This window comes from Apis cerana, linkage group LG2 (genome assembly GCF_029169275.1).
Source record: "Apis cerana isolate GH-2021 linkage group LG2, AcerK_1.0, whole genome shotgun sequence".
Taxonomy (NCBI): domain Eukaryota; kingdom Metazoa; phylum Arthropoda; class Insecta; order Hymenoptera; family Apidae; genus Apis; species Apis cerana.
The window spans coordinates 5545240-5572274 of NC_083853.1; the positions used below are offsets into that span (position 1 = coordinate 5545240).

General features: G+C 31.8%; 1 protein-coding gene and 1 long non-coding RNA gene across 3 annotated transcripts in view; both read left to right on the top strand.

Moving 5' to 3' along the window:
• Nucleotides 1-27035, top strand: part of LOC107993248 (neuromodulin) — a 92184-nt gene that overhangs the window by 61113 nt on the left and 4036 nt on the right. The window lies entirely within an intron of this gene.
• On the top strand, nt 8365-24134 carry LOC133665715 (uncharacterized). Its single transcript, XR_009828960.1, has 2 exons — nt 8365-20521; nt 20640-24134. It is a non-coding gene; the product is annotated as an uncharacterized LOC133665715 (long non-coding RNA).

Below are 27035 nucleotides of genomic sequence, written 5' to 3' on the forward strand. Positions count from 1 at the left end.
ATTCATTACTAACGGAGATTAGCGTGAAATTCAATGATCGATAAATTTTTAGAGAAGTTATATTTCGCTTTAAATCGACCTTATGATTAATGAACATGGTATTCGATTTTTTATTAATTTTATTATTAACGAAGATTCATCACTTTTAAAATTAGAGATAATTGTGAACGAAATGTGAACATTTTTTTACGTGCAAAAGAAACATTAAGAAAAAGAAATTTAACTTCGAAATGAAAAATATTCTTTTACGATGGAAATAATTTTATGGAAAAAATGAAAGGAGAAAATTTTGTTCATTTTCTTGTCAACAATGTTTCAACATGATGCTCATTAATATTTTGAGAAAAGAGCATGAAGATGAGAGAAGATGAATATTTTTAGATAAATTATTTTTAGATAAATTACGAACATGCAATATTTATTAAAATTTTCAAAATTAATATGGTAACAAATTTACCGCACGCGATCTTCGTATCTTTTTATAATTTTCTTAAAAAAGACCAATATCCACAAATAATATTACGAGCAATCATGAAAGTGTTCGAGCAACTTTGTATATTCTTTTAAACTTATCGAAGGGGTGCGTAGCAACATAGATTGAAGAATATCACGCGAGAAAATACTTCCAAGCCGCTTTTTCCGACAACAACGAACGTGTTATGACGCAAGCCAATCCAATTATTCAAGAGCTAATAAAATATCCTTAATTTTATCACTATGTGATATAAAAGTTGTATCCAAAAACAACTACATGCATTAAAAGAAAGAAAGAATAAGAAAATGAATTTGAAATCAAATATTCATCGCTTTTTATTAGAAATTGATCCAAAAACGTAAGAAAGTATTTTTGAGAATCCGATCCAATATCTCAAAAGTAGGATTAATCCAACAGATTTTCTAAAATTCTTTTGAGAAAACCAACAAATTCTCGATCTAACATATGCATACGTACATGTATGTTTTCTTCAACAATATCATCACACGAATCCAAAGAAATCCAAAGAAGAATATTCTCTTTACTTTAATCGCAATTTATACACAATCTATGTCGATTCACACATGTATGAAATCGAGACGGATTCGTCGTCGTCGTCGTCTTCGTGGAATTCAATTGGATATCGAACAACGATGGGGATGGAATTCGCGGTGGGGGAATAAGTTTGAAAATTCGGGAAAAATCTGAATTAGAACGCGTGAGAGGAGTTGGCAACGGGACGCGGTTTTTTTTCTTCCTTCCTTCCCCCTTCTCTCGGTTCTCATCGACGATCGTCGAGGTTTCATATATTTTTACGCACGCGTTAAGCGGATACGTTTCATGGCTACACCGATATTTGGTTAATGTCACCGTGGATCTTCCCTGGAAAAGGATTTTGCTGCCAAATGGAGCTGGCTGGAGAATGGGAGAACGCTGAAGAGAGATTTGGGACTTTAATAGGAGACGTCTCTCTATCTCTCTTTTTTTCCTTTTTTTTTTTTTTTTGAATTTGGAATTATGCGAGTGGATGAAGCTTAATCTTGTGAAAGAATATTAAATGCTGGAAATATACAAATGAAAATATGTAAGAAATTTAAATATGCATAGAGAAATTATATAGTAATGAGGAGATTAAAAAAAATTAAATAACATTTTCTTTTTTATTTTTTTTACAGGAGGAGCAAATTGTTTTCTTGTTGAAAAATTTTATTTTAATTGTTGGATTATGTAAAGATCAAATATATATAGCTTAAATTATTTAATTAAATCAATTTTAAAATATTTTTATTGAAAATAATAATAGTAATGGTAATTACAATAATATTTGTAATAATAATCATTTTGAATAATAATTCTATTTTTCATTCATCGAAAAAAATTAATAATAATAAAATAAAAATAATAAAAAATTAATAAAAAATTAAAATTATAAAAAAATAAAATTAATATTTTTACGAATATTGTAGCGAGCATAAAATTGCAACGTAATAAAAAATTGCATCGTTTGTTATTGTATATATATCGATAATCACTTTCCAAATATAAAATTAAACGAAATATTCTTTCAATTGTTATTGTATACATATCGATTAAACGTAGTCTGTCTCCGAACACGAATCGAAACAAACGTATTCGTTCGATTGTTATTGTATACGTACGGTTAAACGTAGTCGATTTTCGAACACGGAACGGGACGGACGTATCTTTCCGCTCTCCGAATAAATATTTTATCGCTATACGATATAATAGAATATTAAAATACAGTAATTATTAAATAAATAAGGTATCGAAATATAAAAATATATATTTATAAACTAATAAATTTTACATCTATAAAAAGAAAGACCAAATATTAATATTATCAATTATTATTAATAATGTGTTAAAAATAATAAAGAAAACGAGTGGAAACAAGAAAACAAGAAAAAGAAAAAAAGAGAAAACAATAATTATTATCGATAATTAAAACGAAAACTTCCAATCATCAGAAAAAAACAAAAGAAAAACAAAAGAAATCGAATTTGGAAAATTTTTCATCTTGATTGATTTATATATCCAAATAAATTTTGGAAAATATTATCATTGTATTTGTATTTCTATCAATTGAAATTTATAAAGTTTCGTATTCGAAATATTTTTTATTCTAATTGCTTCTTGACATTTGTCGTTGATTCATTTCGTAATTGATCATCAATGTAAGATATCTTCCATTTTTATATTTATTTATTTTATTTTATTTTATTTTATTTTTTTTATCTTTATCGTATTCAATCCTCGCAATCATTATTCACTCAGATATTTGGACCATGTTATCCTGATGTCTACCTAAGATCTATTATTTGAGAATGGATTTGTGCTCGTGCCATTGTTACCCTTATTATCTCTTCGTCTCGCCCGCTTAAATTGGATGACACAATAGACACTTAATAAGGTCTTTATGGTGTTATAAAACAACGATTAAAGCTCTACTCTTGCATTCCAGTAAACAGCAACACCGTGTAGCGCATATAACGTGGTATGTAATAAAATTAAAGTGAAATGGTACTTTCTTTCAAATTAAAAATGTAAAGGCAAACGCTTAATGCTCCTTTTTGTTTGTTGAAATATCACGATTTAATAGGTGTAAACCGGCGTAAAAGCGAGATCTCTTAATAGAAGTTAAAAATATTAAAAAGTGTATTCGAATGAGAATTCTATAATCCATTTCTCTGATCCTGTTTTCACTTATTGAATTTTCTATTAAAAGATATAATAAAGATTTCAAAGAAAAGTTTCAAAGAAACCTTTTCAATTCTTTTAATCTTCTTTTTATATACTTCATTTATCTTTATTACATCTTTGAAACGACCCTTTTTGGATTTAACGCATAAAGATTCACGATAAAAATCAAAAATAAAATTTACACAATATTCTTTCGTGTATTTTTTCCTTTGACATATACAAGAGAATATATGTTATTAAATAATTTTTAGAGCTGCTTTGATATTGCTTACAAAAAAAAAGAAATATAAAGAAACGAATATTTTAAGTGGAATATAAATAAAATTTCATTAAAATGCATCTCCCCTATGAAAACTTTCGAACTCGACTCAATCTATCTAATATTTTAAATACGTATTAACGAAGATTTTATTTCGTCGATACGATTGAAATTAACATGTCGTTGCACACAGTGGTTGACAAATAGTTGCTCGTACTATAGCAGCCTTTGTGACGTAGAATCCTATCAAAGTTAAGCCACGTCAGGCGCAGTTAATGCTTGAATAAGTGACTAGTTGGAAATGTATTGTCGATAATAATTCAGAATATTCTCTTAACTTGTAGAGAGGATATAATTATTCTCGGCTAAAACCGCAGCAGACGATGCCTAATATAAAGTAAACGAGATAAAATAAAGAAGCAACCAATAGACATTAATACCAAACAAATCTAAAAAAGCGAATCTATAAAAAGAAGAAGAAGGAAAAGAATATAGTATCAAAACGAAAACAATAAATAAAACAAATTCTCTCTCAGGCGACGAAGGATAAACACATATTGAATCCTATTAGAGATATTTCTGGGTTTTGTGTATACGCCTCAGGCGTTTGTTTCCTTTATTTCGAACAGGGATATCGTGGAAAAGTTTCTTCTGGTCATACATACGTGCCATTAATACGTGGACAGAAAAGAAAAATGCGTGAAAAGAGAGAGAGAGAATAAGAGGAGAAATAATGTGGAACGATGATGGAAAGATCAAAAAGTGGAAATGAAAGAAAAAAGGAGAAGAGCGAAAATAAGGGTGAAAAGAAAAAGAAGTTGAAATGTTTTAATTGTATTTATAAAGTATTTATTGGTTAAGATGTCGAAGACAGGATTGACATATTTTTCTTTTTATACTTTTTTTCAAAATTCTGCAGAACTCTGTATTCTAACTGCCAAGTAATTTTGACATTAAATATTATGGTTTGCAACAATATTGTTAAGAGAGGAAAGAAATTTTGTTGCAAAAATTTCAAATACATATAGAATACATACAAAATATATAAGAAATTGAAAATGTATGAAGAATTGAATATGGAAAATGAAGAATTGAAATTAGTTAAATAACATTAATGACACATAAAAAGGGAAAGAGATGTAACTTTTTTTATTCAAACCGCATTAAGAAGTTAAATATTCTCTTGAACATCTGCATCGTATAAATTAATTGTGAATGAATTTGAAATCTGGTTCTTAATCCCAAATGGAAGTCCAAATGAAAACTTCTTAATTAATTTCTAATTGCTTCTGATTACGAGGATTTTAATTAATTATTAATTAATTAATTATCCTAAATCCTCGTTAAATTATTTACTAAAAAATATTTACTTATTAAAAATTAATTTATTAGAAGTTCATTTTATAATCTATAGCTATAATAGAAAGTGAAATGTGTCTATATTATTTTATATTTTATCGAAAAAATTTAGTTAAAAAAACTCTAGAATTAAAACTTCCAGAGTTATTTATTCGATTTATCAATTTTTTCCACTCTTCTTATTCAAAATATTAATTAGAAATATTTTTAAAGAACAATCTTATAGCAAAAAAAAGAAAAAGGAAACTTTCAATGAATACTCAAGAGATCGAAACTCAAACGTTATTCGAAAGGAAGAAGATCAAATCAAGATTCAAAGAGGATTTGGATTTACTCGTGTAAAAAAATAAAATACAAAAAGTTAAATAAGATGATAGAATCAAAAAGAGGAAATAGAGGACCGAAAAGAAGAAAAAAGCATAAGGGTAGAATAAAGAAAAGTAGTCACAATGGGTAAGATATTCTTTGAACCGAATCCATTCCCAGTGGCAATTATTTCGAGAGAATGTTCCTTCCCTATTATCAAGCCTACCATTTTTCTTTATCGATCCTGTCCAACCGTAAAACCTGAATCCTTCTCTTTTTTTCTTCGGCTTAGTGTCAGAAATAATTTCTTTCCTTCTTTTCTTTTTATTTTTACAAGATGTTTCACAAGCATTTTCAAACCTTATGATTTGTTTCAAGAAACCAAATAGTAATAGTTAATATTAGGATCATGATAATCATCATTATCATAATTATCGATTTAATTTTACGTGAAGCATTGTACGTAAAAAATATTCCATCGTATATATTTCAATATTTTTATTTTTCAAGTAAAGAATCATTTTCTTCTCGTATACATATTCGTATACAGATGAGACATCGTTCACACCATTCAAAGTGTTTACAGAAACTTCGAAGCTATCGTGAAACGTACGGTAATAGGAAATTACACTGCGTCTGACCATAATCGTGTTGTAACTACTGAAGCTCGAGCGAGCAGGGAAGGAAATGCATAATTCACCGGGTAATCGCTCTCGAGGAACGCTTACGATTTTGTTAAGTAACAATACGAGCGTAACCTCGGTTCTTGGCCTCGGTGTTCGACCCAGTTATTATAATCATTCCAGGATCTCGCGTGTGTTCGTGCGTTACATAGGCCGACGTGACGTTATTCTCGCGTTTCATTATGAAAAAAACAGGTGATTCCTTTTGATGCTACACGATTGTTATGATCGATTTGCATCCGTAATGTGCCGTGGTTAACCGAGCTTACAGATTATATTCACAATAAATCCATAAATCATCGCGATAAAAATAATTGTGATAAATATATCAGTGACAATAATTTACATTTCTCCACTGAATCGTCATTAACAATCGTGATTTATATGTTCGTTAAATTCTTTACCAATCGAAATAGGATTCGTGTGCGGAAATGATCATTGGAATATTTGCAAATGTAACCAGAAATGAGTTCCAAGCATCGGATTATAGGCGTTTTAACCAAACGATTGCTCCTCTCAGGTGCATAATGCATCTCTAGAGTAATCGGAGATCCGTGAGTTTCCAAGTTGAGCGAGCAACGTCATTCCGAAGATCAAGCTAACAACGCTTCATTATCGTTTCTCCCCTTATCGTCGTAGTTCGATGCTTCACGCTTATTTACCTTGCACCTATCTGAACTATGCTTGTATTTCAAGGAAGGACAAATTGTTCATCTTCTGCTGTAACGAAATATGTTACTACCCTGCAGGGAATAATTATCCATCTATCATTGATCACAGATTAGATTCAGAGAGAGATTTATATTTTTGTTTTCTTTCCCTCTCACAAAGTGTTAGAGTAGATTTGAGAGTAACTTGTGTTCACTTTTATAAGTATTCTCGATTTTATTTGTGAATTTAAAATGGTATGTATTTAAATAAATTAGAATTTTGAATATGATATATATTAGCAAGTGGTCTTCGTAATTCTATTTAGGAAATCGTATTTGGCACAGTTTCCTTTTCATCGAATATATCTTATTCATTATATTTCTTGAATTTGGATATTAATGCATTTAGGGAATAGTCGTAATATTGTTACAAAAATAAATAATTTTTAAAGATTCAATATTAACGTTAAATATTATCTTTATATCACACACATATATATATAAATACAATTAATATTATCTTCTGAATGAAACGCAAAAGTTCAAACATCTTCAGTTAACAAGTTTTTAATTTAAAGTAAAATAAACAAAATAAATCTCTCGCTGAAAAATAAACATCTTTGTGTAATAAATCCTATATCTCTCCACTTTATCTCGAAACGGTTATTATAGTAGTTTCTACCTTTCACCAGAAATCAATACTGAAATGGATTCCTCTTTTAACTTCCATTTTGGCAAGCGTTTCATTATCGATTTCATTTTCGAATTAAATTAAGTTTAAGTCGATTGTCCACTTAACCGACAGCTCTCGCTATTCAGAAACACATCAGGCTTAGCAAACTTGGTTGCTCTGAGCTTTGAATTTACAGAATAGACATTTCGATGCTTCTCGACGTTATCACTAATCTAATGACGGTCACAAATTTAATGAAAACTACGATTCGTGCGTCTCAAAGTGGATCTGCATCGTCTACGTCAAAATAGAGAATGCTAGTCATCAATTCTATTTGTATCATTCCATGAACAATATCGTTTTAATTTTAATTCTTTCGTTCAACAAATTCCTTTCAAATTGGAAAATATGGTTTGGTTTTTAAAGATTTTATCATTCAAAAAATTTTAAACAGTAAAAATATAGATGGTAGTCTGTTGATATTGTTATTAAAACAGAAATCTAGATACTGATACGATCGTAGTGAATTGTTCATATAGGTTAGTGTCTTCTGGTATAAAATTTGAAATGCACGAACGATATTGAGGTGAAACAACAGGTTTATCTATGGACTATGCAAAAGCAGGTCGCTATAGTAAATACACTGCTATTACGTTATACTTTCTTCTCTCTGTGCTATTATAAAATCGATTCTGATATGACTCAGAATTTAATATCTCTAATAAGAGATATCGAGGCATAAAAAGAGTTTATTTTTTGCTTCTAATCGAAATAGCGATCATAATTCTTATCTATTTGAAGTGAAAATGAAAATTTATTGATTGAAAGGTTTTAGTAATGATTAATCGAAATGCATTTATAGTCATCAATTGCATGAAATGAATCGTTTCAAGAATATTCAATATATAATTATTACGTTATTTCAATTGTATTATATATTATTGTAAAATTGAAACAGAGATACACGAGTTAGTTTAATTGTTTGAAATAATGTAAGTATTGTATTATATTATATCATATTTACTTTACTCTTTAATAATTTCCAGTAAATTCTACGAATATTTTTACACTGCTATTTTTATACGATTTCAATAAATATTAAGATAAAGTAAGATAAAATATATTTTACTTTATCCGTATTGTATTTCTGGAATTTTAATTAAAAAAAATTGAATCAAAATCAAATCACAATAAAAATCTAATGTTTATTTCACTACAAAAAAAAAATAATATCCGAATCGAAAGAAATCCTCTCAATAAATTCAATATAATCCATCGACAAACAAAACGAAAACATATCGAAATTAAATTAAATTGCACTCTATTTATTTATCATTTACAGAAACGATCGCCTTTTGCTAATCACACAAAGAGAAGAAAAAAAGCTTTGACGTCGTTTGCTCGACTTTAACATAATTATTTGAGTGGATCCTCGTTATACAGTAATTCTCCGTTCAACCCGAGTCACGTTGCATCGTCATTTTTATTTTCCTTTATTTTTCTCTTTCCAAAACTATCTTCTCGAAGATTGGAACGAGAATATTTCGCGTATTTGTTCCTCGTCACTCATCCTTTATTTGACTTAATTAGTAATTATATTCCATCGACGAGTGGAATTAATTTGATTTAAAATAACGAGATTAATATCGTTAATGAATTTAAATACGATAACAAAATGTTGTATACTGGCGATGAAAAACTATATGATGAAAAAGGTGAAATGTTTCGTGGAATTTGTGGTCTATGATCTAATTTAAATCAATCGTTTTCTATATTCGATTTCGTTTATATATTTAAAAGGTTCTTTTAGTTTTAGATTTCGTTCTCTTAGGCGCGAGGCTCGTAATTTCGAGCATTTGTTTTATTTCCACGATTTTCTATTATTCTCGAAATTCAAAGATATTTCAATTAGCGTTTCGATTAATTGGCCTCTTTCGTTGATTTGTTGTTTGAGATGTTTTAATTAGAATGTGGAATTTCACGATTTTTTTCAGTAAAAAATGTGAGAGATATAACAATTATTCGTGATAATAATTTGTTTATGACGAAATTTTTAAGATTTGTAATCAAATAGATGATTATTAATCATACTCAATTTCTCCTCAATTAAAAGATTATTTTCTCATATCCGAGAATTTACGTTTATCAGATTATTAAATGCAAGATTAAACTCGTATGAAAACTCAAACTTAGAAGAGGATGATTTTATTTATTCAAACGAAACTTTCTTCGAAACTTAAAGAACGCTTAAAACGAATCGATATTTGTAGAACAGAAAAAGAAGAACGTTAATCTACTTTCCAAGAAAGGTATAATGTGACATCGTAACATATAGGAAAACGCTTACGTGCACGCACGTATATGTATATGTACGTAGTGCAACCAGTTATACAGTTTGTGATGTAAATATGTATATTTACTTGTCTAGCTTCGATTTTCCGTTCGATCACCCTTTTTCGTGCTTGTTCCTTTCGGATTTGAACGTGTCTCAGAAGTCAAAAGCAATTTTGTCGTTTGACACCGAACACGTAGGCTCCTCGGATTTCCCTTTGACTAAACGCTATCCCTCGAGCTTCCTTGAATTCTTCGGATCCTTTAGCTTTTAGAGAGCTTATTAAACGAAAATTCGTAAGCTCTTTTAAAAAAAAGCTTTAACTCGTTCGATAATAATTTTTTAATTCGATTAAAATAGGAATACTTTTTCGAGTATTGTTCGACAATTTTTATTTTTATTTCTACTCGATTTGTTATTCAATATTTTTATGTAATATTTAATTTATACTTTAGGCGACAAGTATATACAAATAAAGCGATTCCAATTGAATATCTCGGGAAAATTGAAGAAATTCGTGTCAACGTGTGTGGAAAATAGATCGTGAGAAATAATATCGACGTAATTTCCTGTCGAAGGAGAAGCAATAATGCTTAGTCGTGTGCGATGAAGAAGAATCTTGATTGGGTTGGGACGGAGGGGAATGGGCTGGGGCAAGATTTAATACGACGATAATAATTACGAGTAATACTTGATAGAAAAAGTAGCGATTCAAATACTTTTGAGATTAATTTCAGATCCTTCCATCTCGTTGATTGTGAGAACCGAAGGTTTCTAAAATTTAAAAAATTTTACATCATCGAATATTTCACGGATAATGGAAAATCATGGTTGAAGAAACGATTATTTTTAAATCGTAATATCATTATATAATTTTTAAATAGATTTTAGTAGATAAGCCCTATCAAATCCGTGGAATAGCGAATATATCTCGCGAGGCATTAAGGGGAATCGATAATTTTATCGGTTGCTGGGAATTTGAAATCAAGGCGGACATCGATTTCTGCGATGTCGAGCCGGTGTAACAGATTAAATCCTATCATTTGTATCGGTGTTGGGCCACGAAACGAATTGTCGAGGCGTGCTCTGAGCTATCCTACCTCGGATAGGTTCCAGTGTATTCAGATTTCGACGTGTCCAAATTTGTCGCGTTGAATTGCGTCGATGATATATCGAAGATAATTTGTCGCGTGTTTCTTCAACGATATCGATTTTCTTTTTCGAAGAAATGGATATTTATAATGTTTCGAATCGAATAAATTTAATAATATCCTCGTTTCGATACGTAGTTTTCGAAAATTGAAAATAGAAATCACGTTATCTTGTTCGATTCATCGATTGAACTCTTGAACGTTTTCTCTTTCGCGGAAAACTCAATTTGCCTTGCGCGTTATATCGAAGAAAGAGATTGCGTCGAAAGAAAGAAAGAAAGAGATTTTGTCTTTGTCTCCCTGTTCTTGCGCGAGATGTGATAATGAAAAAATTCTATTGACACTGTAACACCGATATCGTTTTCTTTTTATTTCCACTCCCTTCACTGCAAGCAAATTTTATTCACGAGTTTCAATTACTTTATCGTTCTACTAATAACAAATTTTATTTCAAAGAGAATTGACAAGTAATCGTGCCGTACACTTTTTTAACACTCGCCCGATCTTCTTTATTTCAACATATTTTGCTACAAAATTAATACTCTCTCTAAATATATGTTATAAACAAAATAAAGTATGATACAGCGCAATAAATAAAACGACACAACTTCACACAATTCACAGCCTACTAAAAAAAAAGAAAAAAATAATGAAAGAAAAAAAAGCAATTTATTTCGTCTCACCCGATTGGTCACGGGTCGTCAATCAATAGAAACGAATTTCCCACCGATTAAAACGGCGGCCAACAGGGACTTGTAATTTTTCCTTTCCCCGCTATATTTGGAAGAATCCCTGGAATCGCTTCGGTGTTAACCTGACCTTAAACTTCGTCGAGCGGATTCGCAAAGGTCGGGAAACACGAACGGGATCCATTCTCTTCTTAAATTCTCTCCCCTCCCCCTCCCCTCGTGCGAGTTAAGTTTGTTCGGAAAAAGACGAGAGAGAGAAAGAGAGAGAGAGAGAGAAAGAGAGAGAGAGCGTCGAATCAATTCAAAAGTCCTGCAATATCAAACTTTCCAGTTGAAAAGTTACGTTTCAGACGTAAGGGGTAGGGAGCACTTGGGAGGCTGGAACGCGCATAAGAGAGGAAGAAAAAACAGAAAATCATTAAAAAAGTTAGCGGCCGAAAGTGGGGCACGATGTGTGCTTCACATTTCAGGTGTACAAGAGAGTGCACACGATCGATGAATGGGTGAAAATTTTCGGTGACATTCATTCCGAGAGAGCTTTTAATCCGAGCCTCAAACACGCTCGACCAAAGTTCAAGGGCTACTTCCAACGAGGGCTTTTTTACGGTTCTGAATTCTCGTAAGGTTTAAGAAGAATTGTGTCCCGCCACGGCCCGTGGTTAATTAACACTCGAAGCGAGTGATTTTGTTCGAATATCGTGGATTAATGAAAATTAGCGACGTATATATATATTTCACCATTTTTCTCCATATATTGATTTAGAGATATGGATTTTTATACAAGCGAAAGGTATTCAACTAATACATAAAAAATTTATATCACGTCGTAACGATAATTGGATTTTTATGCAAAAATCATGAGGAGAGAGTAAAAATTTTCTCGTTAAAACGTGGCCAGAAAATGCGGTAGATCGTACCATTGATATCACTTTTTGTTTTATCCCGATATCTCGATCGGTTGCCGAGATACGAGGATTCAAAGTTTTCACAACATAACGCTCAACGTAACGCAGAGATTATGAATGGAACTGGTGATCCAGTGACCTACATATTTTTCCTGGAAACGCGTATTACGTTCTTCTAGGAATCGCGTATGTTGGGATAGGTCAGTGAAACGAGGTGCGAGCGAGAGGTCTGAGTAAGCGACAAAGACGGCGAGAGTATACGATTAAAAATTACCTTCTTCTTTACACGACGATATCTCCGGAACGGGAAGTCGTATCGGGATGAATGAAAAAGCGTTTTAAAGAGGAAGATTTCACGCTTCCAACGATCGTTTACCCACCGACGGGAAGTCAGTATCTTCGGAGTTATAGCGGTTTAAAGTTTTTGTAATTTTTAATACAAGTTTATTCCAGTTTTAAGGTAAATTACGTATGAAAACTGTTGCTTATCTTATTAATAATGTGTTAAAATTACAGATAAGTTAAAGATAAATATATATTTGCTGGTAATATCAAATGTAAAGAAAATAGGCCTATTTTTAATCATAAAGAATCAGCTCGAGGGCATTATTACACAAGAGGATAATTTCGCAATGGTCAATTTCTGTTTTTGAATGGTACCACTTTTCTTCCTTGTCTATATGCATCTTAATTACGAGCTTCGTAATAGTTTCAAGGTTAAAAATTTAATAAGTCAATGCATTTAAGTGGTAAAGTATAGGTAAGAAAACCAATCGAGTATCTATAGCACACTTTCTTTTTCAGATTCTCTTTCAATCGTATGCATATATAAATTTTACACAGAATACGCTCATTTAATTTCTTCAATACAATCTGAATTTTAAGCTTTCAATCGAAAAAGGATTTTGGTGTTTTGTAAATATGAAATAGAATAAAAATATAGGAAGAGATATTTTAAAATAGTGGCTAATGATTAAAAATTTTTTTAAATTTTTAAATTTTAACACAAATACTTATTATTTTATACTTGTTATTTTTCTTGAAATATTTTCCTCTATATCGTTCCATAAAATCTTTCATATAAGATTGAACGTTTTTTATTAAAATATAGATTTAACAATCTTATTACTTTTATTATTCTTATTAACATTTCTTCACATTAAAATTCAAATATTATGCGCAGAAACGTGGTCGACCGTAATCGAGATAGAAACGCGGAAAAATTCATTTTATGTCACTTGAAAGTACGCCAAGAAACTGCTACAATTTCAAAATTTACGGGCACTTGCTGCATGAATATATGAAAAACGGAAGTATTATATTATACAATTATTTTTATATATCGTTTTAAATGTTTAAATTCCTTAAAATTGAATTATTTTTCTTACAACAATAGTTTCGAGTAAAGAAAGGAATAAAATTTATACGTTCTCATGAGTGATTAATATTACATTAGGTTGCCAACTATCGATCATTTCTAAGCCTGTTGTTAATTAAATATGAAAGGAACATTTATCAATGTCACGAATTAATTACATTAAAAATGTAAACTACTTTTTAAAAGAATAACAAACATGTAGCAAATTTTCATACGCAATACTTTTTAGTATAAAACATCCATCAATAATTAATCAAATATACACTATATATATATACACTAACTTCCATTCCAAAAAAAAGAAAAAGAAAAAAACGTACACAGAGTTTAATTAATAATTCAGAAATGCTATCATACCCTTGCTGTCGAGCAAAACATTCTCCCTGCAAGCATCGATGCAACATGCAGACGGAGATGCACGAACATCGTGCAAATTCTCGAAAGGAAAAAATGCGTATATTATGTATCACCCGGATGATTCCTCCGAAAAGAACACAATAATGGAGAAGCGATTCCACCCCAAGATTTATGCGTTTTCACGGTGACGTGAACGTGACTCGAGTTTTGCATATCGATCCCATCTAACTCGTCCCAATCGTGGGAAAGAAAGGATCGAATAAAAAAGGGGAAAGATTCCAACGACGTTTTGTTTTTTTAAACGATACGAGGTGGAACGAAAATTTCGACGGTCGAAAGAGGAAAAAGGAGGGAAAAAAGAAGTAAGAAATGCATTTCTATGGAACGAGAAGAGGGGAGAGTCACACCTTCTCGTCGTGGAGACACGATATAGGTCAACTCGAGGAAGAAAAGGGGTTGCAGGTGCTACATATTCACTTAGAGAGAAAGGCTGGGATGGGGCCGATGAAAGGTCGTCTCACCTTTGGTAAGCAACCTGAGAAATTCGTGTCAACGTGTGTGGAAAATAGAGCAGAAACAATATCGATTCGAGGAGGAACGATCGTGGCTGGTGAAGAATGAGGAAGAATCTCGAGGAGAGGAGAGGGGTGGTAATTTGCTGTTACGAGTGATGCTCGAAGCAATGGATGGTTCGAATACTTGGAGAGAAATTTTTATCCATCCTCGAGATGTATTGCGCGAAAAATCCTCTAACGAGTTATATTTTGTATTTTTCAGATTGGTTCAGCAAAATCTGAAAAACGATGGGAAAGATAGCCTTGTTTTCGAAGTATAAGTAACAAATATTCTTCGTGGGTTAATATTGCTGAAATATCATATACAGAGACACGAATTATCTATAACCTGAATGATTTGGAAAGAGAAATGTGAGATGTACGAAGGAAAAAGTGTTTCTTTAAAATTATATTATTTGTATTATCATATAAAATATCAATATTGCAACTAATCGGTGAGATAAAATTCAATCGCTTCTCTTTTTCTTCTCGTCAAATCTTCTTTTCACGATTTCGTATCAAATCTTTATCCTATTTTGGAGAAAGAAGATTTGCAAAAATCTATCTTCTCACGCGTCGTTCTTATATGATATATTTGTAGTACAATATGGGTCAACCCGAATGCTCGCTTGATGCCTTGTTCATCGCAAGAGTTTCCTAGATAGAAAACGCAGATGGAAAATAACTTCTCTCTTTCTCAATAGAACGCTGAGAACAGAATAATGCAAAGCATACAGACAAACGATTCTTTACTTATCTAACATCAAAGAAATGCGAACGTTTTATTATTAAAAATCAACAAAGAATATCGTTTCATATGCTGTCCCATATATTGTGCAGGCTAAATTTAATTAATTTTAATTGACATAAATTAACAAAACTGATAAACAGTTAAGAGTATGTATAAACTTTTATCCATTGTAATAAATTTTCTTTATTATCTGGAAATTTATTGACATGGATATCCCATCGTTCGAGATTTAAAACGATCGTGTGTATAAAAGAATTAATCAAAGGAGGGATTAATTATTCGGGGGAAAAAAATCGATGAAAAAGAAAATAACTAGCGACGACAGAGCTGTAAGTAGAACTTTGCTTTACTTGGCGGACGATACACAGTAACGTAGACGATATAGGGCCAGACATTGGACTTTCATGAAGTCTCGTTAACCGGCGAATCAAGCTTGAACTTTCTGCTTATACAATAAGTTCCGAAATGCTGGAATCTTGATTGTTTTAAAGTACTCATCCTTGTCGTGTAATTTTGGCGGAACTTTGGCCGGAATAAAAATTAGCGTAACATCATGGACGTAATTTGGAATTTAGAAATTATTCCTGATATTTAATGGAATTATCGTATTAGTTTTATATAAAAGTTTAACATATTTCATAAACAAAATTTGTTTACTATTAAAATATCGAAAGGAATATATTGTTTTTTAACTGTAGCAGCCATTGGATATTAATTTTGACTATAAATAACCATGTTTTAAATTAAATTCCTATACATTCATTGGATTATTATCATTTTATTATTACTTTATCGATACACATTTTATTTTCTTCTTTTTCTTTATATATGTATTAATATCATCCTTGCAAATAAATGCTTGGTAATCTACATACATCCTTTAATTTAACTATTATGCAATTTCAAACGAAGAATACTGAAGCCAAAAAAATTTTCACAATTTACATGTATCATTTACAAGGCTACTATCGGCATCCTACGAAAAAAACATCCAAGCAAAAACAGAAATAAACTGGCTATTTCCATCGATTACCTGGGGGTAAGCAACTTTCCCAGAAACGTTCAAGCTTGAAGTCAACAAAGTTCCCTTTTAGACGTGGATATCTCCGTTGCATCCTCCTTTTCAAATCCTACCCCATTCTAAACTGCGCATTGGGAGGGGAGGCTCGTGAAAAAACATTCGATCCGTCTTGCTTTATTCGCGTCTCCTATCGGCTTGGTAAACAGAATGATTCTGTCCTCTCTGTGCAAAGTATCCCAGTTGTGATTCTGTAACGCTTCTTCTCTCCCGTTGGAACGCGAAAAAACAACGAATCAACAACAATCAAGAGGAAAAAAACACGATGCGTGCACGAATAAGTGGAATAAGTCAAAGAAACGCGGGATGGCAGACGAAATACACTTATAAGTATATTTTTGATCACACAATTTTGCAAATTATTTATTTCTAGCCAAATTCTTATGGATATATTTATTAATATTTATAATAAGTATGCAGATTGATCGATTTATTATTAAATCCTTTAAATAATTAATATCATAATTAGTAACAAATTTGTGAAGAAGCAGTGTTGTGAGAATTAATAATCTGAAATAGTTAAATAATTGATATGGTGAATTATGAGTACGATTTCAAAGTCAGGATTACTTATGCAGGATTAAAATAATAAATTTTATATTAATGAATTATATTAATTGAAACTTATTATATAAAAAAATTAATATGGTGAATATATATTGATAAATTCAATTATTTCTTTTTGTCATTATTGATAAGACACGCACAAAAATTGATACACAAAATAGAATCCATTAATGATCTCATAATCTTTTCTTAACCAACTGTTACGATTAAAGGTTCTCATAGACAAGAATGTACTTCAAAGGTTTATTTCTAAGACAGAAAAATCTCTTTAGTCTTCCCTCTACTATACCCAGCCGTTAATCTATATCACGTTGAACAGATATTGGGTCGAGATTTATTCGATTTCTCTTCTGCCATCGTACATGACAGGGAAATGACCGTGCATTTACTGTTTGCCGGGTGATCTGTGTGGACGATAGTGGAGATAGTGAGAGGAAAATTAATGGAAAGTGGGAATCGATCGTAAAATATTGGAATGGCCGGCGAGTTTTGTTGTTTCTCCTTTTTTTTTCTCTCTCCTCCCCTTTTTCCCTCCTCTTTTTTCGGGAATATAGTCTGCGAGGCGTAAATCGTGGTGCAAAAATAAAAATTAAAGGTAAAAATATTGGATTGAAAATTTTCTTTGGTGGAGGGAAAATGGATTTGAATATCAATTGGATACGTGTATATCGAATTGGTTACGGATTTCAATACAGGTTTAATTGATACAGGGCTTATGCGATACAACAACACCTATCTAGTTACGTATTTATTTATTCTTAAAGTTTTGAGAATAAATAAACGTGATTTAATCTTGCTAAAATTATATTATTTATTAATATTAGATTATTTTTAACGTTACAAATCAACAATAATTTTTCCCAAAAGGGCCTATATGTATATTTTTTTTAAATAAAATATATATAATTCATCATTTTGATAAGTGTGATTAGCCTTCCATTATTAATTTCTGCTATACGTATATCACAAATTACAACAGAATATGTACCTATTCGTACATTTATTCCATATATATATATATATATATATTAGTTATCACCATTCCAACTAATTTCAATTAATTCCCACGTGTACGAGAATAAAAACCAACCATGAGAAAGAATTATATTTGGCAGTTAAAATTTGAACAGTTAAAACTCACTAATTATTCCCAATTACGAGCAAATCTTCGTCAATTCTTCCTTCGAAAACTCGTTGTTGTTCTCGTTCACTTCCGACTCGTCGTCGTTTCGAATTTAAAATTTTTTTCAAAAAAATGAAAAAGCATCGAGAGAAAAAACAACATTGAAGAAGCATTCAATAAATTACAAACGAGGCCTCGGTTTAATTCCAGCGACTCCTAACCCAATATTTATTCTCAATTAAAGCGGTTGACAACGTCTCGAAAAGTTGACGAGCGAAACTTGCGAGCTCGTTTGCGCGTTCATTTACATTTGACACCCTACTTTAACACGTTCGATCGCGGAAATTTGCAAGAGAAAGGGAGAGAGGAAGGGCAAGAAGCATCTCTCCTCGACGAGATGTATAAAAAAGTAGAAGCAAGATTTCAATTCGTGGCGTCGAGATAAGTTGAGAGCGATTCTCAATGAAAAATGATAACATCGATCGATTCAGATATTAATTGGAAATGCCAAATGAAAATTTCGTGATTTTATTTTGAAACAGAGTTGCTATAGAACTCTGTATCGTTGTTAAGAATGTGAATACATTGATAAAATTTTTTTTTTCTAGCTTCTCAGAGTAATTTTTCAATGGATATATTCAGAGCAGAGAGAAAGTTACGAAAAATATCACAGAGAGCAAGTTTCGAGAGTTTTACTTTCAAAATGAGTTATACATCTCTCGTATAACTTGGATCGTTAAATAAATTTTGTATATCTTTTTTTTTTTTAAATAATGCTTCCTTTCCTCCCCTTTTTCTTTCTAATTAAAATTATAAGTATCAGAGTAAATGATCTACTGCCAGAGATTTCAGAGAAAGTTGGATTTCACCTGCAATTAGAGGCAAGGTTGTACTTGTCGACCTGATTTTCATCGTGTTTTATCGTGATTTTTTAAAGGTATATCCTGCTCTCAGAAAGAGAGAGAGAGATAGATCAAAATTGCAGAAGAAAATCAGTTTTATAAATTTTTCCACCGCGTTACAATCAATTTTAATTTAACTCTTCCATTGACTTTCGTTATGTAAAATGGAAAATAAAATTGGAAATTACGCTTATCCTATTTTTTTCAAAAATACAAAATAACCGAAGAGAATGAATAGAAAATTGGCGTGATAAAATATGATAAGTCGCCGCTATCACGCTATCATTTATAAAGGACAAAAGTTAGTTAATGATCTGATATACATGGGTTGTTTGCGTGAATTCGTGAGATTAAACTGGGTCAATTTGGTATTTCGCCACGTGGGCGGGGATGCCACTTCGTTATGCACGAATGTGTTTCCTCTTCTTGAGGAGGAAAGAGTTCTTTTTCGGTTAATAAACGGTCTGCCACGAGCTGCGTTGTTATCTCGATCGCAAAAACGAAATTTTAACGGGGATTTTAACTCCTCCGTTCATAGTGGTGAGTTATCGATTGTCAGACTTAACCTTCGAGGAAAGAGATGGGTGATTTTTGTTTGCTGCTTCGAGTGATTTTCAGATGCGAGCTCAATTTTCCGCGTGGTCTGGTTTATCGAATATATTATCTTATATTTCTGACTGTATTACTTTGTACTGATTTGTGCTCCCTTTATGAATATTTATTATTGTTACGAACATCTTATTGAACATTATATATATCCTCTATATATTTTAAATATATTTATGTTTTGTATCTTTATTTTTTAGATGTTGTAGAGAAATTAGAGAATTGAGAATGAGAGCACGAATATTTTTCTTTTATTTTTATTCTAACTGTAAGGAAAGAGGAGGAAAAAAACTTAATTCGATTTTAAAGTGAAAATTATTGCAAATTATCGTGCGAAACATTTGTAAATATTATACATCACGTAACATCAAGACACGAATCTTTAGAATAAATTTAAGACGACAACAAACAGAACAAATCTAACAAGAACAGATTCGATTGATTCGATGTTTAAAAATGTTCAAGGAGACAAAACATCTCTCTCTATTCAAAATATTAAAGATAACTATCAAAATCAACAATGTGTGCAGAGATATTACTAAAAAAAAAAAAAAAAAATTAAAAGAACAAAGAACGCATTAAAGAAGCCTGAACTTCGTACAACTTTGTAGTAAAGCGTTAATCAGGCGCAGATCACAATAGGTTGGCCACTCATCGCCAGGACACGCCGTCAAAAATTTATTGCGGTTGATTTGCATAAACGCGGCCGCATAATTCAATGGGAATCCGTATCAAAGACCGGCGGGGAAATAATGGAGATATACGAGATACTCGTCACGAGGACGCGGTTCATCACTTCCTCCAGTTTCAAGGGAATAAATTTCCCGCTCGTCAAGCCCGCAGATTCACGACATAAATCGCGCATTCAGCGAATACAGCGCCAATGGTTGGAAGGGAGAGAGAAAAAAAAAAGAGGAAGGGAAAAAAGCAACGATCGAACGATATCGTGCAGACCAGAAACCGACCGCGAATCGATTGGATTGGCTAAGAACGTTCCCTTAGGTAAAAACCTTTTAAAATAATTGCTCGAATACATCGTGCAATTGGCCAAGACGTTCGATCATAACCGATCACGACAAGGTCGGTGTTATAAGATTTTTTTTTTTTTTATCTCGTTAAGGGGAAAATTGGACACGAGATTGGAGGAGAGTACGAGAGCTATACACATATTTCATCGCGGAGTGATTCTTGGAATTTATTTCGATGGAATATTCGTTTATACCTCGTTCGATCGATCCAGACCTGTTATTATTAATTTTTGTTAATTAAGAAGCGGACGAGTTGAAGAGTGAAAGGTAAATTAAAATTGTAGCTATTATAATTTGTCTAAAATTTAGAAATAATTTTTATTTATTCGTGTACGATTAAAAATATTTTAGGATATTTTCAGTATCGATTATATAAATTTATTTTGAGATTATGATAGTTTCTCTACATCATCGTGTAAAACGATTACGAATTAATTGTCCCACTTCTGTAATGATATTCGAAGCAGTTACAATTTGTAATGGCGTTAGAGTTGAATTAAATCGTGCAGCTCTCGCATCTGGACTGCAATTTCCTCGTATCATAAGATGGAAACGGTGACAGGTGAGAATCTGTTTGAGACATTGACATATGAGACAAGGGAACTCTTCCATTTTTTTTTTATTTCCGACCATTTGGCGCTCGTGTCTCTTAGTGAATTTGCTTCTTCAGGACACGCATCAAGATTTATTATAATCTTTTTTAAAATTCATATAAAAAGAGATTGAAAACAAATTAAAGCAACGTTACAAATTTACAACGAGATGAATTAAAGGAACAAATTTTGGAAATCTTTGGAGAGAAACAATGATATTTATACGTGGTATTTGAAATATTTTCTAGATAAGAAATAATAATACAACATAAATATATAACCAAATAATGAAAAGAAACGTGATACGTTCGATCATAAAAAAAAGAAGGCACGAAGAAAACTCTACGAATCAAAATTGACAAATTCGAAATTAGTTTCGACGAACAATTTGAAAGATAATTTGAAAGATTGTTGCTTCACAACAATCCTTTACCATTCATTGCAATTATATCTCCAGCCAGTGAGAATTGAACAATTTAAGAGCTGTCGACGAGATCCTAATCGTGGTAATCCACGTGATACAGCCTGTCTCGTAACTAATGCAAGAGGCGATGGATTTCGAGGCTGCCAAACAGGTTGATCGATAAATCCATAGGCGAGCCGAGAGTGGCCTATTGTTAGCTCCTTTGACATTATGTTGATTCACCAACGTGGGGTCATAATCGGCGGTAACCAAGCGCACCTGTGCGTCCTTTCAACCCTGTCTGCCAATCGTCCAAAGATTCCACGAAAGCTTCTCCAAACCGGCGCCCATTGTTACTCCCAACGAACCAGAAATAGGGTGCACTTTAAGGGTGCACGCGCCATTATCGAACCGTATTCATTGTTGGAGAAACTTATCGTGCATGCACACTGTGTAAATATATGTATGTACGTATATATACGTGAAGCAGAACATATTGTGAGCAGATTTATCAATTTCCTGTTGGCTCGAGCCGCCCCAACGATTTTTAACTTTCCAAATATGGGGCGAGGGATTCGATGATCGAAACGAATATTTCTTTACATCTATACTTTAAATCGGGTGTAATATATTCATTCGTTTAATTTGAAATTGCGTAATAAACACTGTCGCGTTATATTGCCAAGAGGAATAACTTTCTAACCCGAAACTCTATTTGTAGATAAATCAACGTATCAACCCCCAAAGGCTCGTAAAGTAAGTTTCTTTTGTAACTGGCGAATGCAAATGCGGCAACGTCATGAGAGAGGGTCGGTTTTGCATTCACGCGCAACTTGCAGAACGCAAATATACGCCGAATATACAGGGGGAACAATAATTATCCGGTTGATGCATAGTTCTGGAGGAGAGTATAATTTGAAACTGGTTGGCACAGGTTGCGATTCTCCATTGTGAATCGTCGAGCCTCCATCGGAGGAATTCCGCGGTATTATATGCGTTCACTCGTGATTCTCTCTTTGTTATCTATCGGGTTTTTTCCAATTCGATTGGCAAAGTTATGCTTCCATCATTGAAAGAATAAGAGATAGCATAACACAACGTTTTCCATTTTGGTGATACCGCTTTAGAGGATTTATTAATTTTTGTTTTCTTCCGTGCGATGGATTTATCTCTTTCTGAGAGGGGATCAAAAAGAGTGTGCAATGAAGGGGAGATGATTGATTTTGAATTTGCATTGAAGTCGAGGGAAAATAAAAGAATTATATCGTAATATTTATTTATTTTAATTTCTTTGTGATTCTTTGAGATGAAAAGAATTCTATTCTTTCCTTTTATTGATATATCCATGATTTATATAGATCGGGAATTTATTTTAAGTATTCGTATTTGTTTCATGGATAAAGTATGCAAAAGAGGAATTATATTTTAAAAGCTATAAATAAAACAGATTTATAGTAAATATAATAGTTTGAAATAGAAGCTTAAAATAGAAGAAGCATTAAGCATTACATTATCGCCATCAATAAATATTTTTATCATTTATTCAACCGATACAGAATTGAAAAAAAGACCATAGCGTTAAATCTCTTATAGTGTTTAAAACCTTTAATGGGGATTAGATAAGTCGGTTTATAGCCATTGAAAAAAGTAATTCCGACAAATCCTATTTTAAAGTATAGTAGCAATGTAAATCAATGAATATTTCTCAAGAAAATTTCGAATAAAATAATTTTATGAATTCAAATAGATATTTAATTCTTAATTTTTATAATTCTTATTTGAAACAAATTGATTAGAGAGAGAGAGAGAGAGAGAAGAATACTATTATCTTAGATGAGAAAATAATGATAATGGAAAATGGGATGTACTGTGTTAAAATACGACACGAAGACCAGGAAATGCTGAAACGAAATAGGGTAATTGAATGATCCTACTGAAATATTCAAGTGTTGAAGTACTCTGCTAAACGTATTCGTGTTAAATGTAATGAAGATTCTAGATGAAAATGCGAAGAAGGTGCAAATTCGAGGGAAATGTGGATAAATTAAAAAGAATTTTTTTTCAACATGAATATGATTAAAAATTTTTTAGAAAAACAACACAAAGAAGGAGTATTAACACAAATTCGAATAATAATGTTCGTAAATTTTCGTAGAGGAAATAATATACTTGAAATGGAAATTAAAAAAAATTTGTTTTGAAAAAATGTTCTTTTTTTTCACTCATGATCCTCAGTATTGTGAAAGTAGAATTTAATTAAAAAAATTTTCGCGTATCTGCATATTTATAATTTTATTAAATTGGAAAAAAAATAATAACAAGCACGAAAGATAATTTTTATTTAATAAATTTATGATGCTTATAATTTATTTTATACAAATAATAAGTTATAACACAAGCTCCAATATGTTACATGTTCTGTTGAATTGTACAATCTACATTCTGTTATAATTCATATTCTAATATGAATTATATTAAAAAATATTAAAAGAATGAACAATATATCAAAATTTCTACAAATATCCATTATTCATTAAAATACAAGTTGCAAAAGGTAATGTAAAAATATAATATTATTGGAAATACATTTCTAAGTTGAGAATTCAATCGATACCACATAAATCATTCTTCAGATATTTTCATCCCCATCTTCATCCTCGTCTCATCCTCATCTGACCAATTGTTTGATTAGTTACTGTTTAGATCCTGTAGAAAGTTCTTCATATCTCGATGAATCTTTCAAACTCGTTTGCAACGAATTAATCCATTTTAATTTTCTCGAAAGCCAAACGGGCGTAGATTTCAGAGAATCAAAATAATTCCACAGACCATAGATCGTCGTGGCAGCTAACTTATTACCTGGAAGAGTTTAAACTTCCAATTAATTGGTAATCAAAGGATCGTACCAAGTAAGACGGCCAGGAACGAAGTTTCGTGTCGGCCCACCCGATGATTCCCCGATGGAAAATTATTAAGCTCTAACCGATATTGTTCCTAGGGATGGGTGTGTGCATACATTCGAGACGAATAATTAATCGCAGTCTCGAAAAATTTTTCTTAATAAGTTGATTTACATTTTCAATGAATATTATTAGAACGTTATTGAAAATATCTTTACAATTAATTTTTAATAATCTTTTTCTTTAAAAAGATTAAAAATCGAAGAATTATAATATAAATTGTTCTCGAGTTCGTTTTATCAAGTTCCATATTTCATTTTCATAATATTATTTTAATTTTTAATTAATTTTTCGTAAATATTTAATTAATTTATATACATGAGAGTAATATGATATAAAAGAGTAAATAAATATTTTCATTATTTATGATTATTGTACAGGAAGGAAAATCCGTAGGATAAAATTACATTATTTTAAGAGATATATAAAAGATACAAGTAGTAAAACCATACCAATGCTGAGGCAGCGGCTCCTCTCTACATTCAGTAATATAGGATAAGTCAGATTAGCTGCTGTCGCAGAATCGGTATTTCCTTACAAAACTCTACATAATTTCTCTAATATAATTTTAGCATTATTCATTTTAAATATTTATTCTACATGAATTTAAACTAGACGTATTTTAATATTTTATACGATACTATTAAAAACAAATGATCACAACTATCCTATCAAGCTGTAACTGCAAAATGCATTAAGAAACTTTCATTTCAAGATTAATTCTCTTGAGCATCTTAATCTTAAACAATTCCCTCCGAGAAATGAAATTTTAATAACAAAAAGAAAAAAAAGGAATCCATCATATATTTTTTTTACCATAAATAGTTACTTCTCGTGGAAAATTAATGAAATCCAGCTAATTGAACGAAGCCATCTTTCCACAAGCGAGAGTATCGATCCAACGCATTCAAATAAAAAGAAAAAAAAGAAGACCAGTGCTTAATTGACTGTAATCGATACATACACGGATGTTGAAACACGCTTTCTCCTCCGATGATGAAGGTATCAGCGACGATCGAATGTCCGCGCGATTAATTAAACAGGACTAATTGGAAGTTGCACTTCACGAGCAGCCTCGAAGAACCGTTCGACCATTAAACAAAGTTCCTGGGAATTCAAGATCTAGGGACGTGAAGTGCGATCTTAAGTAACTGTTCTTGCCAGTTAAAAGCTTGAAATCTTGAAGGGAAGCCTTTAAAACTTTAAAACCAGCTTTTCAGCTTCTCGCTCGTTGTTGCGCAACGAGATCATCGTTCTTTGCTGCTTTGTTTGCTACACGTATCGTGCCTTGTATTCAGAAAGTTACTGGAAAGTCGAGATATTAAGTAGATCGTTCCGAGTTTCAAATTTTTGTAATATCATAACTTATTACGATAATTTTAAAATACGTACGAATCTCTAATTTTACTCTTTTGTTAAATTCTATCTTATCCAAATCTTTGATAAACTTCCATCTACATATATCGATCTAAACACCGTCCATATATTCAATCGCGAAATGGCCAGTCATAAATCTCTCTTCCTCGTGTAAAATCATCCTTCACCCCTTTCACCTCGACGAATTTCAAATCTCACACCCACAATTTCATCGCGCAAATTGTTCCCTTCTGAAATCCTGCGGAATGGATTAAAAGAAAAATCTCAGCCATTTCATTCGTAATTAACTCTCTTATCAGTGACAATTTCTCCTTTCTCTCTCTCTCTCTCTTTGACATCCTAACCCCCGACCTATCAAACTGCCTTACGATTCAACCGGTTGACGAATAATACTCGAACACGAAGGTCCAACATAATGCTCTCTTTCCACATGCAAGTCATTGGTCAAATACGACACAAAGAGTCGTCTCACGCGAATATTGGATTATCTCGCGTGAGGGAAGAGGAATGAACGGATGGAGGAAGATGGTTTAATAGGGGATCGAAGGAAGGTAGGATCGCGGGTCGAAATGCAAATACGTTTCGCGCGTAATTGCAATCTACATGTTTATAAACCTCTTTTGCATGTGATGTGCCTGCTTTTTATTCTATCCCCCGGCCGTTTCGAGACTCGTTCCAGCCCTTGTTACCCGGTTCTCGCATCGTGACGTCAGCAGACTCACTCGGCTTCGTGATAATTAAGCCTAAATTTAAACCGAAGCGACAATAATTGAGGGCATAATCGGGCAAAAAAAAAAAAAAACAAGCAAAGCTCTAACGAGGAGGAAGCGAACGTTTCCTCCTCGTGGTGTTTTTCGTCGAGCTTTGTCCAACACGATTGAGTCCAGGATGGACGATTCTTTCTTGAGTTGGTATCTTGAATAACAGTTTGCGATTGAATATTCTTAACGTGTTTGAAAAAATTACAGCATAAAAAAAAGTATTGCTTATAAAAATTTGCATTTGAATAGAATAAAAAGCTAACATTAATTCATATTAATTTCAGGTTAATTTAAAGTATATTTCATATTTTTTGGTATAAATTTTGTTGACGGATGCTCGTGAAAATTTCCACGTATTATTTTTTTTAAATTGAATATGGAACAGTCTTTTAGG